Here is a 17,630-nt window from a genome sequence, read left to right on the forward strand (position 1 = left end):
CTTTCCAATGTGTGTTCATGTGTTAGACTTTGTGCTGTCCCCAATCATGTTCCAGACAGGTATGCATGGTGCCTTTGGAAAGCCCCAGGGCACTGTGGCCAGTGTTCATATTGGCCAAGTCATCATGTCCATCCGCACCGAACTACAGAACAAGGAGCATGTGATTGAGGCCCTTCACAGGGCCAAGTTCAAGTTCCCTGGCCATCAGAAGATTCACATCTCCAAGAAATGGTGTTTTACCAAGTTTAACTCAGATGAATTTAAAGACATGGTGGCTGAGAAGTGGCTCATCCCAGATGGCAGTGGGGTCAAATATATCCCCAATCGTGGGCCCCTGGACAAGTGGCGGGTGGGCCCTGCACTCGTGAGGACTTACATCGTGTTGTGTATCAATTGCACCTACCAATAATAAATCCTACTTCCTGTCCAAAAAAAAAAAAAAAAGAAGAAGAAGAAAAGAAAAAAGTTTATATTCATAATTAAAAAAAAAAAAAGAAAGTGCAGGGAAAGCTCTTGAAGAAATTAGTCTGGGCGAATATTTTATGAGGAGGAACCCCCTGCCCGCCCCCCCACCCCCAGGCAATCGAAGCAGCTTCAAAAATACACCTGAGACCTGATCAAACTAAAAAGCTTCTGCACAGCCAAGAACACGGTAAGTAAAGCAAGCAGACAGCCCTCAGAATGGGAGAAGATATTTGCAGGTTATGTCTCTGACAAAGGTTTAATAACCAGAATCCACAGAGAACTCAAACGTTTAAGCAAGAAAATAACAAGTGATCCCATCGCACGCTGGGCAAGGGGCTTGAAGAGAAACTTCCCGAAGAAGATAGGAGCACAGCCTACAAACATATGTAAAAATGCTCATAATCCTTAATCATCAGAGAAATGCAAATCAAAACTATTTTGAAATATCATCTAACTCCAGTAAGATTAGCCCATATCACAAAATCCCAAGACCGGAGATGCTGGCATGGATGTGGAGAAAAGGGAACACTTCTACACTGCTGGTGGGAATGCAAATTAATACATTCCTTTTGAAAAGATGTTTGGAGAACACTTAGATCTAAAAATAGATTTGCCATTCAATCCTATAATTCCTCTACTAGGTATATACCCAGAAGACCAAAAATCACATCATAACAAAGATATTTGTACCAGAATGTTTATTGCAGCCCAATTCATAATTGCTAAGTCATGGAAAAAGCCCAAGTGCCCATCGATCCACAGATGGATTAATAAATCATGGTATATGTACACCATGGAATATTATGCAGCCTTAAAGAAAGATGGAGACTTTACCTCTTCATGTTTACATGGATGGAGCTGGAACTTATTCTTCTTAGTAAAGTACCTCAAGAATGGAAGAAAAAGTATCCAATATACTCAGCCCTACTATGAAACTAATTTATGGCTTTCACATGAAAGCTATAACCCAGTTTTAACCTAAGAATATGGGGAAGGGAGAAAGGGAGGGGAGGGAGGGGGAAGGATGGGCGGAGGGAGGGTGATTGGTGGGATTACACCTACGGTGCATCTTACAAGGGTACATGTGAAACTTAGTAAATGTCGAATATAAATGACTTAACACAATAACTAAAAAAATGCCAGGAAGGCTATGTTAACCATTGTGATGAAAATATATCAAATGGTCTATAAAACCAGTGTATGGTGCCCCATGATCGCATTAATATACACAGCTATGATTTAATAAAAAAATTTTTTTAATAAATAAATATTTCAACAACAAAAACAAAAAACAATAGGGGCTGACTCTGTCACCCAGATTGGAGTATAGTGATACAAACTCCTGGGCTCAAATGATCCTCCTGCCTCAGCCACCTAAGTTTCTGGACTACAGGTGTGTGGCATCACACCCAGGTATTTTTTTTACTTTTTGTAGAGATGAGGTCTCACTATTTGCTCAGGATGGCTATTATGTTTTTATTTTAGATTGGCATAAAAGGGAAGGAAAGACATTCTGGTTGATTACATGAGAAAGCAGAATGAACACAGGCTCAAAGCAAGAATGCACGGAAGCCCAGAAGATTGTTTCAGAAAAAATAGTGTTGGTCCAACTTGCTGAAGTGGGGAGAAAATTTATGGCATTGTGGTAGCATTGATAAGTGCCTTTTTAAATAGAACTATTAGAATTAGATTATAGATGGTCATTGTAAGTCTGGTCAAGGAGTTTATAATTTATCCTAAAGGTAATAAGAATCAACATTGTTAAAATGTCCATACTGCCCAAAGTGATTTACAGTTCCACACAATTCCCATAAAAATAATGTCATGTTTTATAGAAAAACAATTCTAAACTTCACATGGGACCAAAAAAGAGCAAACAGCCAAAGCAATCCAAAACAAACAAACAAACAAAAACAATTTGGAGCCAGGGATGGTGGCTTAATTCTATTATCCTTGTACTCTGGGAGGCTGAGGCAGAAGGATTACCTGATGTCAGGAGTTTGAAACCTGCCTAAGCAAGAGCAAGGCCATGTCTCTACAGAAAAATAGAAAAATTAGCCAGGAATTGTAGCATACCTGTAGACCCAGCTACATAGGAAGCTGATTTATAAGAATTGCTTTGCCCAGGAGTTTGAGTTATGGTGAACTGTGATGATAACACAGCACTCTAGCTGGGGTATCAGAGCAAGGTTCTGTCTCAAAAACAAGACAAAATAAACCCTCATCCACAAATCTGGAGGCAACACCTGACTGGACTTCAAATTATATGACAAGGAAAAGATATGGAAAGGTAAAATTGACAGAAGGGAGCAGAACAAAGGGGATGGCTTTAAAAAATGGCAAAAGTGTTTTCTGTCTCTTTGAAACTTCTCCTACTCTTTTTGGGAACTAAAACTTTCATCCCTGCCTTAGGCCAGTGGTCTTTCATTCTTTGTGTCACAGGAGGTGGCTCTAGAATCAACCTGGTGGAGGTCGGGGTAGCAGAGGGAATGGGTTGTCTGGACAGTGGGAGGTCCTGGCAGAGGTCATGGGATTGTCTTCACCAGATATGGATTAATTGGAACCATTGACAGTAATCAACGACAATAGCCTAGATCTGAAAACTGTTTCTTTAAAAGTTCTGTACTTCTGCTTATGTTTAGGATGATGGCTTTTAGACTGGACTATCCATCTTCCTCATTTGCCAGAAAATTAATAAACACCTTTTTCCTTTTCCTCCAACTACTTAGATTCACTCTTCTAATGCAGCCTCAGAGAAAAGTGCTGAACTTTTGGTAACATTGTTATTGCCTCCAGGAAGTGGTTCTACATGGCTGGAGAAAAAGAAAATAGAATTATCTCTCACTGTATAATATTTCTATCTTTTAGATTATGTGTCTTATGAAGCTATTGTTTATTCAAGAAAAATCTACACCAATCTATACACAGGGGGGAAAAGATCCAGAAACCAGAGAAGAAGAATAAAACAAATTATTTATGTATAATAAAGATTTAGACGTTAGAGCAAACTAGATGGAAATGCTGCTTAGACCACCAACATTGAAATGAGTGAAATACAAACATGACCTTAGTCCCAGTGAGACTCCCAGGTACCTACAGTCTAATTATGAGAAAGCAAGCCTTAGGGCCATGGCAAATTACTTTGGAAAACAAACTGAAAGAATTTCATATGTGGAACTACAAAGTGGGAGCTGAATAAATTTTAGAGACACAAAAGATCAGAAATCACAATACAGATCAGAGAGCACAAACCAGTGAGCCACAGGTCCAGAAGCTTGTGAGAAATGTGTTTATCCTGAATTCTGTTTATTATTATCTTTAGAGATGGGATGTGCTATGTTGCCCTGAATACTGTTTAAATTGTATTTAAATTGTCAACATGTTACCATCAAGAGATTTCACACTAAAATAAAACCAGGCTAGGCATGGTGGTTCACACCTATAGTCTCAATACTTTGAGAGGCTGAGGCAGAAGGATTATTTGAGGGTAGGAGTTCCAGACCAGCCTAGGCAACATATTGAGACTTTGTCTCTATAAAAAAAAAAAAAAAAAAGTAAAAATGAGCCTGACATAGTGTCAGGGATCTGCAGTCTTAGCAATTGGTAAGGATGAAGTGGGAAAATTGCTTGAGTCCATGAGTTGGATGTTACAGTGACCTGTGATCATGCCACTGCACTCCAGCTTGGGTGACAGAGTGAAGCCCTGTCTCTAAAAAAATAATAAAAATAAAAATTAGCAGGTGGCGGCTCGTGGAGCGAGGGACCCAACAGGGAGCCATGCCGCGCTGAGGGGGAGCCTGCACAGCCGCCGCCACCGCCACCGCCACCGCCACCGCCGCCGGGTGGGGTGGGAGGGGCGGGAGCCGCCGCTGCCACCTCCAGGGTGGGCACCTTTCGCCGAAGACGCCGGTCGCCTGGGAAGAGGGTTTCATCACCTTAAATGGTTTTGAACCAACGAAGCTATATTTCCTTAAAAAGACGGACAGCCCACCGTATGAACTATAGAGCTTGTGGACAGATTTATATCGGGTTCATAGTAGCGTAATGCACGCAGACTCCTGCGAGTTCCCCTAAGTTCTTAGAGGACGGCTTTGCCATTTGAATCTGAGAGTTGCAAAGTTCCATAAAGAATGGCCCTTGTGGATAAGCACAAAGTCAAGAGACAGCGCTTGGACAGAATTTGCCAAGGTATCCGCCCCCAGATCATGAACGGCCCCCTGCATCCCTGCCCCCTGGTGGCACTGCTGGATGGTCGCGACTGCACAGTGGAGATGCTGATCCTGAAGGGCCTGGCCACCGTGGCCTTCTGTGATGCCCAGTCCACTCAGGAGATCCACGAGGCCTTCTGTGATGCCCAGTCCACTCAGGAGATCCACGAGAAGGTGTTAAACAAGGCCGTGGGAGCCATGATGTACCACACCGTCACCCTCACCAGGGAGGACCTGGAGAAGTTCAAGGCCCTGCGAGTGATAGTGCGGATAGGCAGTGGCTACCACAACGTGGACATCAAGGCTGCCAGCGAGCTCGGGATCGCTGTGTGCAACATCCCGTCTGCAGCAGTGAAAGAGACGGCCGATTCCACCATCTGCCACATTCTCCACCTGTACCAGAGAAACACATGGCTGTACCAGGCGCTGCGGGAGGGCACGCGGGTACAGAGTGTGGAGCAGATCCGAGAGGTGGTCTCGGGAGTAGCACGTATCCGCAGGGAAACGCTGGGCCTCATTGCCTTTGGTCGCACGGGGCCGGCAGTTGCCGTTCGAGCCAAGGCCTTTGGATTCAGCGTCACATTCTATGACCCCTACTTGCAGGATGGGATAGAGCGGTCCCTGGGCGTGCAGACGGTATCGGAGCTGTATCGGAGCGACTGCGTCTCCTGGCACTTCAATCTCAGTGAACATAACCACCACCTCATCAATGACTTTACTATAAAGCAGATGAGGCAAGAAGCATTCCTCATGAATGCGACCCGTGGCGGCCTGGTGGATGAGAAAGCCTTAGCCCAGGCCCTCAAGGAGGGCTGGATACGAGGGGCGGCCCTCGACGTGCACGAATCGGAGCCCTTTAGCTTTGCTCAGCGTCCATTGGAGGATGCACCAAACCTCAAATGTACTCCCCACACTGCCTGGTACAGTGAGCAGGCCTCACTGGAGATGAGGGAGGCTGCTGCCACAGAGATCGGCTGGGCAATCACAGGCCGCATCCCAGAAAGCTTATGAAACTGTGTGAACAAGGAATTCTTTGTCACGTCAGCTCCTTGGTCAGGAATAGACCAACAAGCAATTCATCCTGAGCTCAATGGTGCCACGTACAGATACCCACCAGGTCTCGTGGACGTGGCTCCAGGAGGACTGCCTGCAGCCATGGAAGGGATCATCCCTGGGGCATCCCAGTGACTCACAACCTCCCTACAGGGGCACACCCTTCCCAGCGCCCTCTCCCAACCAGCCCACAAAACACGGGGACAATCGAGAGCACCCCAATGAGCAATAGCAGAGCACGCCAAGGCCGGAAGTGTTAAAACTACGAGAGCTAGAAAACTGAAGATGTCTGCTCATGGAAGCACTGAAAGACTAGGACGTGATTTATTAACGACCAACTTCTGTTATTGTATGTTAAGTTTTTCATCTGTGCATCAAATCACAAAGAATAAATAGAGCTTTTTCCTTTATCAGTCCCTTGGGCATAGCAGGTCCCAAGCACCCTGCTCTAGAATGTTGCATCAGGGGTTCCAAACATCAAAATAAAAATTAAGAGGAAAATCCCCATCCTGGGACTCTAGTCCCTTTGGTCTACCGGGGCTGGTTACCTCTTTTGGCTAATAGGAAGATTAAAACTACAAAATGGGGAGAAACTGTCTGCCTGTATTAAGACATCTGCGCGCATAGGATTGAAGAGAGTACAGGCTCCTGTACAAAGAAGTGTCTCACACCTGAACTGCATACTGAGCGGGCAAGTTGGTTGTAAGTTCAGTAATACCCTCTGATGATGCAAAAAAAAAAAAAAAAAAAAAAGTATTAAGTTTCACAAGCTGTTTGTACTCAAATATATTTTCTCAGTTTCAGATCCTCAGCTATTTTATTGAGTGGAAAGTCTTGAACAAAAAGTGTTCAAGAAGAATTATGTTGCATTTCCTTATGTCTCAGGAAACATTTATGGTAACTTGTCAGATTGTCTATGAACAAACCCACTTTTTTAGACATTGATAAATATCTGTCTTTTCTTCACGTGATATTTTATACAAGAACACTTCAGATGTATTAGATGTGACTGATTTTAACAAATCCTATTAGATTTGTATCAACTAGTTACATGTTCTATTCATAGTCTTTTGTGAATCATTGCCTTTTTGTTTAAAAAGATGGCCTATTTTGAGCCTTTGTATAGGTACATTCGTGTTTTTGTGACAAAAAAAAACTTTAAAACTGTCCCAAACAAAAAAATAATGGCTATCAGAAGTATGTTTTGTTTTAGTGTGAGTTACCGTTACTGTATTTGTTTATTGTAAAGGTGGACATTTAGCATTCAGTGCAGTTTTCAATAAAAAGTAATTTTAAAAAAAAATAGCTATCTGACTTCTTTGGAACTTCTGAACACTCTGGTGGACAAGGCCTGCATTCTCACCTGGCACAATCACAGCAGCCCCCTTTACTCAGAGACAGGTGCTTTCTAATTTGCGACAACTGCCTCCAGCAAGCATTTCTCATATTCACCACCTGAGCCCATGGAAGCATCTTAGGTAAGAAAACTAAGACTCAGAGGCCAACATCAAGAGCTCACATAACCCTATCCTTCCTCCACAGCTCTTAGTCTTTTCTTCAATAGCAGAGTTGGGAAATCAAAAGCCAGATAATAGTCCATAATCTGCTTGTGTCGGAGCCACTACTCAGAATTCCTGACTCTAAATCCCACATCACTACCCCAACCTACAATTGGGAGACCTTAGGTTTTTTTCCCTCCCCCAAGAGTCATACAAAGCTCATCCAGAATTATAGGAACTATACCTATCCCAGGAACTTGGGATCTTTTTATCTTTTTCTGCTATTGTCTGGTCCTAGTGCCAGGCATAGCAACATCCCCATCTTTTACAAAAATTGCCACAAAGCTGGAAGTTTTGGGATTGCCAAAACTGATTGCCACAGTCTTATCCCAAAAAGAGGCATCTCTGAAGACCAAACTGCCTGCCACATTGCTGTGACCATGCTGATGCTACTAACCCTTCTTTCTCCTGCAATCCATGACTTGCCAACTACTACTCTCCAACCCTTTATCTCAGTGGCAATGAGCCACCTTCCCCTATTGTGCTCATTTTGATCCTGTCCTTCCCCACTGCTGCTCAGGAACGTCTGTGGTTTCTACCCCTGACAGCAATGTTACTCAATCTCCAGATATATGTTAGACCCATGTTTTCTTCCACCTGAACCATCATCTCATTCTCTGGAGTGAGAGCTCCCCCTGCTGAGGAATTTACATCAAATCTTTCAGGACTTGTGAAAACTATTGGTCTTTAAGTTGCAAGAAATGCAACTCAAACAAGCTTATAATTTTAAAAAATTACTCTGAAAAAAAATTACTCTGGCATATTGACTATTTTGAGCTAAAAGCACTTGAAAAACAGAAGGTTCAAGAAGATAGCTCTGATATTCCTTCTGTTTCTTAAAAGTAGGAGATGAAATTTCCATGTGAAAGATGTCCTCCCTATATCTCAAGTAAGGAAAATATCATTTTTACCATCAAAGATAGAAAGTTGAGGCTGAGGGAATTGTGTACCCCCCAAAAAAAAACTTACTAAACTAACTTTTATCTTCCTACTCACTTCTATATCCAATTAACTACCCTATCTCAAGCCCCTTGTCACATTTTCATAGTTACTACTTTTCATCCAATTCAGCAAATAAATATTCAATTCTTACTGCATTTTGGTGTCTTCATTTCCTGATGAAGGATCCTACACCACGTAAAACTTATATTAAATACATCTGTATGATTTTCTCCTGTTGATCTCTTATGTCAATTTGATTTTCAGGCTCAGCTGAAAAACCCTATGAGGGTAGAGGTAAAATTTTGCCTCCCATACATATTGGCAAGTATAAGAAGGAGATAGTCTCAGTCCCAATAGTTCCAAGTCACTTCTTCTCATTTTTTCCATTTTCTGCCTTAGTTTACTCAAACATTTGCATCTATGCCTTCTAACTTTTCCACTGGTAGGCGCAGTCTGTGTCTAGGACACATCCTTAGTCTTCAGAACTGATAAAGAGCTTCTTGATATAAAATCCCACAGGAAAATTATGATTGGTTCTAATTGAGGCACTTGCTTATCCTTGAACCAACCACTGCTAGAGTAGGAAGGGTTTTATGATAGGCAACCCCAGGAGGGCTTTAAAAAGTAGGTAGGTTCAGATCTAAGAAATGGAACAGTAGGCAAACACAATGGATGTATCCTATGATTATGTACTGATAAAAACCAGGGCTCCTATAAAAAAGCAAATAAACTTATTTAAAACTGGGGGAAGGACTGGAATAGACATTTCTCTAAAGAAAAATGCATATGATAAATAAACATGTAAAAACATGATCAATATCATCAGGGAAATGCTAATCAAACACACAATGAGATACCATTTCACAAATAGCAATAGTTTTATTAAAGGTGTTAATTTTTTAATGTAAACATTTAAAATTTCATTATTTTACAAACTTTTGTGTGTTCATTTTTTCAATATATGAGATCCTAAACACAACAAGTAAAGCAAAAAGACAGCCTTCAGAATGGGAAAAGATTTGCAGGGTATGAATCTGACAAAGGGTTGATAACTAGAATCTACAAAGAGCTCTAATCAACAAAGACCAAAAAAGGAACAGAACCTTCTTTGATGACAGACATGAATGGCTAACGTTAGAGCCATTAGAGCTCTCTGTAGATTCTAGTTATCAGTCTGGTGGGACTGCAAACTAATAAAACATTTCTGGAAGGAAGTATGGAGAATCCTCAAAGAACTCAAACCAGACCTCCCGTTTGATCCTGCAATTCCATTATTAGGCATCTACCCAGAAGAAAAAAAAAGTCATTTTATCATAAGGACATTTGCACTAGACTGTTTATCCCAGCTCAATCTACAATCACCAAAACGTGGAAACAGCCTAAATGCCCACCAACCCAGGAATGGATTGACAAGCTGTGATATATGTATACAGTGGAGTACTATTCAGTCATTAAAAAGATGGAGACTTTACATCTTTTGTATTAACCTTGATTGAGTTGGAACACATTCTTAGTAAAGTAGCACAAGAATGGAGAAGCAAGAATCCAATGTACTCAATTCTAATATGAAGCCAGTAGACATCTAATACACACCCTCATAAGAGAAAAACTCAAATCAACTCAAGGCGTGGGGCAGTTCGAGAAGGAGGGCGCAGGGGCAGGAGCAGAGGATGGGAGTCACGGTATAAGGCACACCTCTTAGTGGCAAGCCACAATTATAAGAGGGACTTTACCTAACAAATGCAATGGGTGACCTAATTCTTTGTATCCTTAATGAACCCCAACCAATAAAAAGAAAAGTCCCGGCATGGCCCGGCCCTATCGGTGCGGGGGGCGATGCTCGTTCACCGTAAGGGTCTAGAACCCAACCCTAACAAGTCTGATGACCAGGGCCGCAACCTCTGCAGGCGGCGCCAGGCTAGGAGCCGTCCAGGGAGCTGAGAGCGGAGCCTCGCGGAGCTGCGCTCACGGCCTGCCGGGAAATGTAGTGTGTGCCGTGCCGCCCGCGCCGCCCAGCTGCTCCGGGCTCGGCTCCGCCCGCAACTACAAATCCCATCAGCCCCTGCCAATCCTTGCTCTCTGGCCCGTTAAGAGGAAGGACTGAGGCGACTCTGGGTCCGGAAATGTAGCAGGCAGGACCTGGTCCCCAGTGCTGAAGGTTGCAACTGTACGAGTTTCCGGAGCTAAACACCCAAGCTTTCCATGTGGGCGCCCTTGGGGAGCTGTGGCGTGGCCAGCTGCGCACACCAGGGACTTGTCGCTGAGGAAGTCCCCAGCACCTCGGCTGCTCGTACGTGGCGAAGTCGCTGACTCCGAGGGGACTATGCGGTGGCGGCCCGGGATCTGGGCTGCAGCTTGGAAGCTGCGGCCCAGCTGAGGGCGGTGTGCGGGTGAGTGCGGGGCCCAGGGCTCTTGCAGTTTGGGACAGTGGGGTTGCAGCCTTGCCCCTGCTGTCTTCTAGGATTCACTCCTGGGACGGCCTGTGGCTTAGAACTGGAGTGGGAGGATCGCACTTCCAAAGCTTTCAACCGCTGCAGCCTTCCTGGAACACTGGGTGAAGTCCCAGGACGGGACGCACAGTATGTGCGAGTTGGAGTAAGGGAACAAGATAGGTTCTTCGAAGGCTGGTTTTTCTATTTTCTAATTTTAAAAGTGCTTGTCAATAAAGAAAAGCAATCAGGTTAACGGCCACTTGTACTTGTTGACAGGCTCGTTGACCCTGGGGAAACCTGAGTAATGATGAGACAGATTTAATTGGCGTTGTGTTAAAACTTTGATTAACTGTGGTTTCTCGTGGGAACTTCCTGGGTATGCCACTACTGAAACTTTTCCCAAAGTGCCTTATTTGGGTTGAAAATATAAAAATAACTTATTATGATTTAGGTTGCTATGAGCTATGATACCATAGCTAATAACCTAATCTATTTAACTGTCTGCCTGCATTCATCGGCCATTTGTCTTTTTTTTTGTTTTTTTTAGAGACCAGAGTCTTACTTTTTTGCCCTCAGTAGAGTGCTGTGCTGTCACAGCTCACAGCAACCTTCAACTCCTGGGCTTAAGCAATTAATTCTCTTGCCTTAGCCTCTGGAGTAGCTGGGACTACAGGCGCCTACCACAACGCCCGGTTATTTTTTGATGCAGTTTGGCTGGTGCAGGATTTGAACTCACCACCCTTGGTATATGGGGCTGGCACCCTACCCACTGGGACACAAGCGCCGCCCTGGCCATTTATCTTTTCATTATAAATACCATCACAGAAATCATTGCTTGAGTTCTGGCCTTGCTGAGTCGCCTGCTAGATTTTATCTACTTGATTATTCAGTGATGTATTTAGAACACAACCCTGACATGCTATGGACAAGATGCACAGCCCACCTGAAAATAATGCTTTCCCTTTTTGGTTTAGCCTTGATAAACTGAAATGCTTTGAGGAAGGCGAGAATCCAGAAGTCAGCTATGGAAGGGGTATGGAAGACTTTGCATTTGTTATATGCTACTTATTTAAGCATATTTTTTTTGACATTAGTTTTGAAAAGTTGAACATAATAGTATCATTAGCCATATACTCACTCCTTAAATTCAATCACTGTTCACATTTGTCCATGTTTGCTTTAAAGGTAAGTGTATGGGTTGCCTGCTGTGTGTCTTTTTCTTTTGCTTATACCATTCCATAAGTTGCAGATATTGTGATTGTTTGCCCCTAAATATATCAGCGTATAGCTCCTACCTATCTACAAAATATCATTCTCCAGGCCAGGCGCAATGGCTCACACCTGTAGTCCTAGCACTTTGGGACACTGAGGTGGTTGGATAGCTTGAGCTCAGGAGTTGAGACCAGCCTGAGCAAGAGTAAGATCCCATCTCTAAAAATAGCCAGGCATTGTGGCGGGCACCTATAGTCCCAGCTACTTGGGAGGCTGAGGCATGAGAATTGCTTGAGCCCAAGAGTTGGAGGTTGCTGTGAGCTGTGACGCTATAGCACTCTACCAAGGGGAACAAAGTGAGGCTCTATCTCAAAAAAAAAAAAGAAAGAAACTTACCGTTTCTTTAAGACCCTGTGATTCCTTTTCAGATTTCCTATTTATACTGCCTTGAATTGTAACATTTCTAAAGTGCTTGAAGGCTCATTGAGCGTCTAAACTCCTATCTTTGTATTGCCCTTAAGCTTACCATACTACCTGCTCCAACTAGTGATCTTGTAATGTTGATTGATTAGTTGGATTTGTATAAAATGCAAATGTGATTGTTTTATTCCCTTTTGAAGGCCCTTACACTAAAGTCCTCAGTCCTTATGTGGCTCACAACTATACTGATAAATAGGGGTTACTGTTAAATATGGGTTAGTGAGAACTAAAAACAATGAAGAGAGTGAAAGTGAGATTTTTCACTCAATGCTTACATCTTTTATTTATTTTTTTTATTTTTTATTTTTTTTTTGTAGAGACAGAGTTTCACTTTATGGCCCTCAGTAGAGTGCCATGGCATCACATAGCTCACAGCAACCTCCAGTTCCTGGGCTTAAGCAATTCTCTTGCCTCAGCCTCCCAAACATCTTTTATTTTTTAATCTGTGAAAATATTATCTATTTAAAATTGTTTTCAAAGAAGGCATTGCCAAATTTAGATACAAGGCTCAGGGGACAAGACTGTTTTTCACTGCTCTATGAGTCAGAAACTTGTCCTCAAAAGAAAATAAAGGGAGAATGTTTAGCTTCACCTCCCTCCTATGTGGGTAGTAGTACTCTAATAGCTCTCTGTTCCACAATTACGTATTATGAGAATAGGCACCTTTAGAAGCAGACATGAATGGAGATACATGACTAATGGGAAAGTAAAACATTGGCAGGGAAATCTACCATACCTATTTGGAAGCAGAAGTTTTATTCCTTCTTAGGTGGATGTATTCATTCCATTTAAACAACATTCCTTCTGCTTTATTCCTGAAAGGGTGTGAAGACTTTTTGTTGAAAACACTGGGGTCAGCGCCCGTAGCTCAAAGGAGTAGGGCACCAGCCCCATATGCCAGAGGTGGCAGGTTCATACCCAGCCCTGGCCAAAAACTCAAAAAAAAAAAAAAAAGAAAACAGTGAGAAAATAAAAGAAATAAATCTGCTGTGTTACTTTTGGGCTGCTGTAACAAAATGCCATAGATTGGGTGGCTTATAAACAAATTTATTTCTCACAGTTCTAGAGGCTGGGATGTCCACAATCAAGATGCTAGCAGATTCTGTGTTTGGTGAGAAAAGCCTCCTGTCCATAGATGACACCTTCTTGCTGTGCCCTCACATGGTAGAAGGGGACAGGGCAGTTCTCTGAGGTCTCTTTTATAAAGACTCTAATTCCATTCAGGAGGGCTCCACCCTCATGACCTGATCACCACCCATAAGCCTCACTTCCTAATATTATTATATGGGTGGGTTTCAACATAAAATTCAGGGGGAACACACATTCAGACCATAGCAACTGCATACCCTAATGTCATCTTCTAATAAAAATTATTCTGTAAACAGTAACTTTTCAAATGAAGATAGTCTAATGGCCAAGGAACACACGAAAAAATGCTCAACATCTCTAATGATCAGGGAAATGCAAATTAAATCACCACGAGATGTCACCTAACACCAGTGAGAATGGCTCACATCAAAAAGTCCCAAACCAATAGATGCTGATGTGGATGCGGAGAGAAAGAAATACTCATTCTTTGCTAGTGGGACTGCAAACTAGTATGACCTCTATGGAAATTAGTATGGAGATACTAATTAAAGAACTAAAAGTAGACTGACCTTTTGATCCAGCAATCCCACTACTAGGTATTTACCTAAAGGAAAAAAAGACATTGTATAAGAAAGACAGTAGCACTCAAATGTTTATAGCAGCATGGTTCACAATTGCAAAGATGTATAAGTGCCCATCAATTCATGAATGTATTAATAAATTATGGTACATGCATACCATGGAATACTGTTCAGCCACAAAAAGATGGTGATCTAGGATCTTTTGTAACAACCTACATGGAATTGAAGACCATTCTCCTAAGGGAAGTATCCCAAGAATGGGAAAACCAAACACTACCTGTGCTCAATACTGAATTGCAACTAGTTGATCAACACTTATGTACATATATAGAAGTAAAAATCAAAGGAAATTAAGTAGGGGGGGTAGGTTAAATTTACACCTAACCGTGCAATACATATATGAGATAGGACAATTAAGTTTGTGAACTTATTCTAGAAAAAGTGCTACAAACCTCATTGCAGAATATCACTACAGTCACCTTCAAAGTCCTCCCCACAATCGCCAGTGCCTAGTCCACACAGCATTGTCTCTTGTTAACAGCAATGCCTATTTGATACCTCCTTCAAAGCTTCCACCCCAGCATAGGATGAGGTTTTGTATTTCACTGAGAACACTGAAACACCAGGCAAAACTCCCTCCGTTTTTCAGCCGGCCCTCAAACATAGCTGCGCCTGCACCCATTCTTCATCTCTCCTCTTGTTACCCGAAAGTGGGGCACCTCTATTGACCTTGCCTCTGTATTCTGGGTCCTCTCAGTCTCCCAAGTACCTGGGATTATAGGCGCCCGCCACAACACCCGGCTATTTTTTGGTTGTAGTTGTCGTTGTTTGGCGGGCCAGGCTGGATTCAAACCCGCCAGCTCCTTGTATGTGGCTAGCACCTTACCACTTGAGTTACAGGCGCCGAGCCAATCTTCATTTTTCCTTTCACTCCATCTCTCTCTCTCTGCTTGCTTGTCATCAGCAGCATTTATATAAGCTCAAGTCTTTATTTGGGAGTGGAGTGGGGGACAGAATCTCACTCTTGCCCAGGCTAGAGTGCTATAGTATCAACCTAACTTAGAGAAACCTCAAACTCCTGGGCTTAAGTGATCCTCCTACCTACCTCAGCCTTCCAAGTAGCTAGACTACAGGCACCTGCCACAACACTCAGCTAGTTTTTCCATTTTTAGTAGATATGGGGGTCTCACTCTTGCTCAGATTGGTCTTGAACTCCTGAGCTCAAGCAGTCCTCCCACCTCAGCCTCTCAAAGTGCCTAGGATTTTGGCATGAGCACCCCTCCCAGTCTATACATGCTCGAGTCTTTACCATTTTTATCAAAAATTCTGTCCACCAGCTCAGCACCCATAGCACAGTGTATAGCGCCACCCACATACACCGAGGTTGGTGGGTTCAAACCTGGCCTGGGCCAGCTGAAACAACGATGATAACTGCAACAAAAAATGGATGGGCGTTGTGGTGGGTGCCCGAATCCCAGCTACTTGGAAGGGCGGACCTGCCAGAGGAAGACACGAAATCAGTTTTCCTCCAGTACTTGAAAATGCAAGTTGGATTTTATTTCTAGCACTCCATGGGCAGGGCACCATGACTTTCAATGGAGAATCTCACTGATGCTCACGGATGGTGACTGAGGCAAGAGAATCACTTAAGCCCAAGAGTTGGAGGTTGCTATGAGCTATGACGCCATGGCCTTCTACCAAGGATGACAAAGTGAGACTCTGCCTAAAAAAAAAAAAAAAAAAAAAATTTAAGCTAACATTTGACCAATAGTCAATGAAATACTGAAAATTTTCCTAAATATTGTGATTATCAATATGTTTTATGCTGCTGATGAAATTTCACCTTTTCAGGAAGTTATGCAAGACCAGTGGCTACATGTGGGTCATGAGGAAAACTCATCCCGTATGTGGAACCCTAAAGAGACATCTGGGATCAGGCAAAAATTGGTAATTACTCTGTACCTACATGCTTATGTGTGCATAGTTTGTACAATTAATGTAGTTATGTTTTGACTCATTGTAGGTGCCTGAAATATGAATGACAAGAACATTAAGCACAGTTATATAATTAATTAGTTTATCTTGTTCTGTCATATTTAGAAACTTAACTGTAGTTTTCTACAGTGGCAACCAGTAACTCAGAAACAAGTGCTTATTTGTGTTAGAAAATAGTGTGATCTTGGGCCAGGCTCAGCGGCTCACACCTGTAATCCCAGCACTCTGGGAGGCCAAGGCAGGTGGAGTGCCCTGAGCTCACAGCTTCGAGACCAGCCAGAGCCAGAGCAAGACCCCATCTTTAAAAATGGCCAGGCATTGTGGCATTAGCCTATAGCCCCAGTTACTTGGGAGGCTGAGGCAAGAGAATCTCTTGAGCCCAAGAGTTGAAGGTTGCTGTGAGCTGTGATGACACGGCACTCTACCGAAGGTGACAAAGTGAAACTCTGTCTCAAAAAAAAAAAAAAAAAGTGTGATCCTTTAGGTCAAATAAAGAAAATTACTTACCCTGTAGCAGAATGATTCCTTACCCAAACAAAGCACATGAATTATATTATACCCTTTTCAGACATCCTGTTGAGAATAAGATATGAAAAAGAAGAAATTAAAGATTGTCTGAGAAAAGTGTGACATAATGAAATCACAGCTAAATATTATCTATTGAAGACAACATCTTCAGAGGTAAGAGTAATCAGAGAGGAAGAGCTGAAATACCTTTCCTGTAAATTATCAGTTTATGTAAACTATTTTCTTCGTTTATATATTTTTAGATATGTATAACATATTTCATTCTCATTTCTTAAATTTACCTGCAAATTCCAAATCTAACTCCTATTACCATTATAAACTACTATTTCAACTTCAAGATAATAACCCTTAATAAGTATGCAAAACGTTTTGAGTTACTTGAAAAAGCTTGAAAAGAAAATCATAGTTATGGCCAGGTGTAGTGACTTACACATGTAATCCCAGCATTCTGGGGGGCCGAGGCCAGTGGATTGCTTGAGCTTACAGGTTTGAGATCAGCCTGAGCCAGAGTGAGACCCCGTCTCTAAAGCTAGGTGGGCATTGTGGCAGGTACTTGTAGTCCCAGTTACTTTGGAAGCTGAGGCAAGAGGATTGCTTGAGACCAAAAGTTTGAGGTCGTTGTGAGCTATGATGCTACGGCACTCAACTGAGGACGACAAAGCAAGACTCTTATCTCAAAAAAAGGAAAATCATAGGTATATAACCTTTTGTGGCTTTTTCCGGCAATCAGAAAAATACTTCTTGCCTGAGCTTGTGGTTGTCATTTTAATTTTAATTTTTTTTTCTTTTTTTTAGAGACAGAGTCTTACTTTGTCACCCTCGGTAGAGTGCCGTGGCATCACAGCTCTCAGCAACCTCCAACTCTTGGGCTTAGGCAGTTATCTTGCCTCAGCCTCCCAAGTAGCTGGGACTATAGTGCCTGCCACAACGCCCAGCTATTTTTTGTTGCAGTTTGGCCAGGGCCGGGTTTGAACTTGCCACCCTTGGTATATGGGGCCAGTGCCCTACTTACTGGGATGCCCATGGTTATGATTTTTAGACATCATGATTCTTGGTCTCTCTAACTGAACTGTTTATGAGAGGTCT

At 42.6% G+C, this 17,630-nt stretch overlaps 1 pseudogene; it reads left to right on the plus strand.

The window, feature by feature from the left end:
* Positions 1-4,228: 4,228 nt before the first annotated feature.
* LOC128568678 (C-terminal-binding protein 2-like) lies at positions 4,229-5,958 on the plus strand (annotated as a pseudogene).
* The last annotated feature ends 11,672 nt before the right edge of the window (positions 5,959-17,630 follow it).

This window comes from Nycticebus coucang, chromosome 2 (assembly GCF_027406575.1).
Source record: "Nycticebus coucang isolate mNycCou1 chromosome 2, mNycCou1.pri, whole genome shotgun sequence".
Classification (NCBI taxonomy): Eukaryota; Metazoa; Chordata; class Mammalia; order Primates; family Lorisidae; genus Nycticebus; species Nycticebus coucang.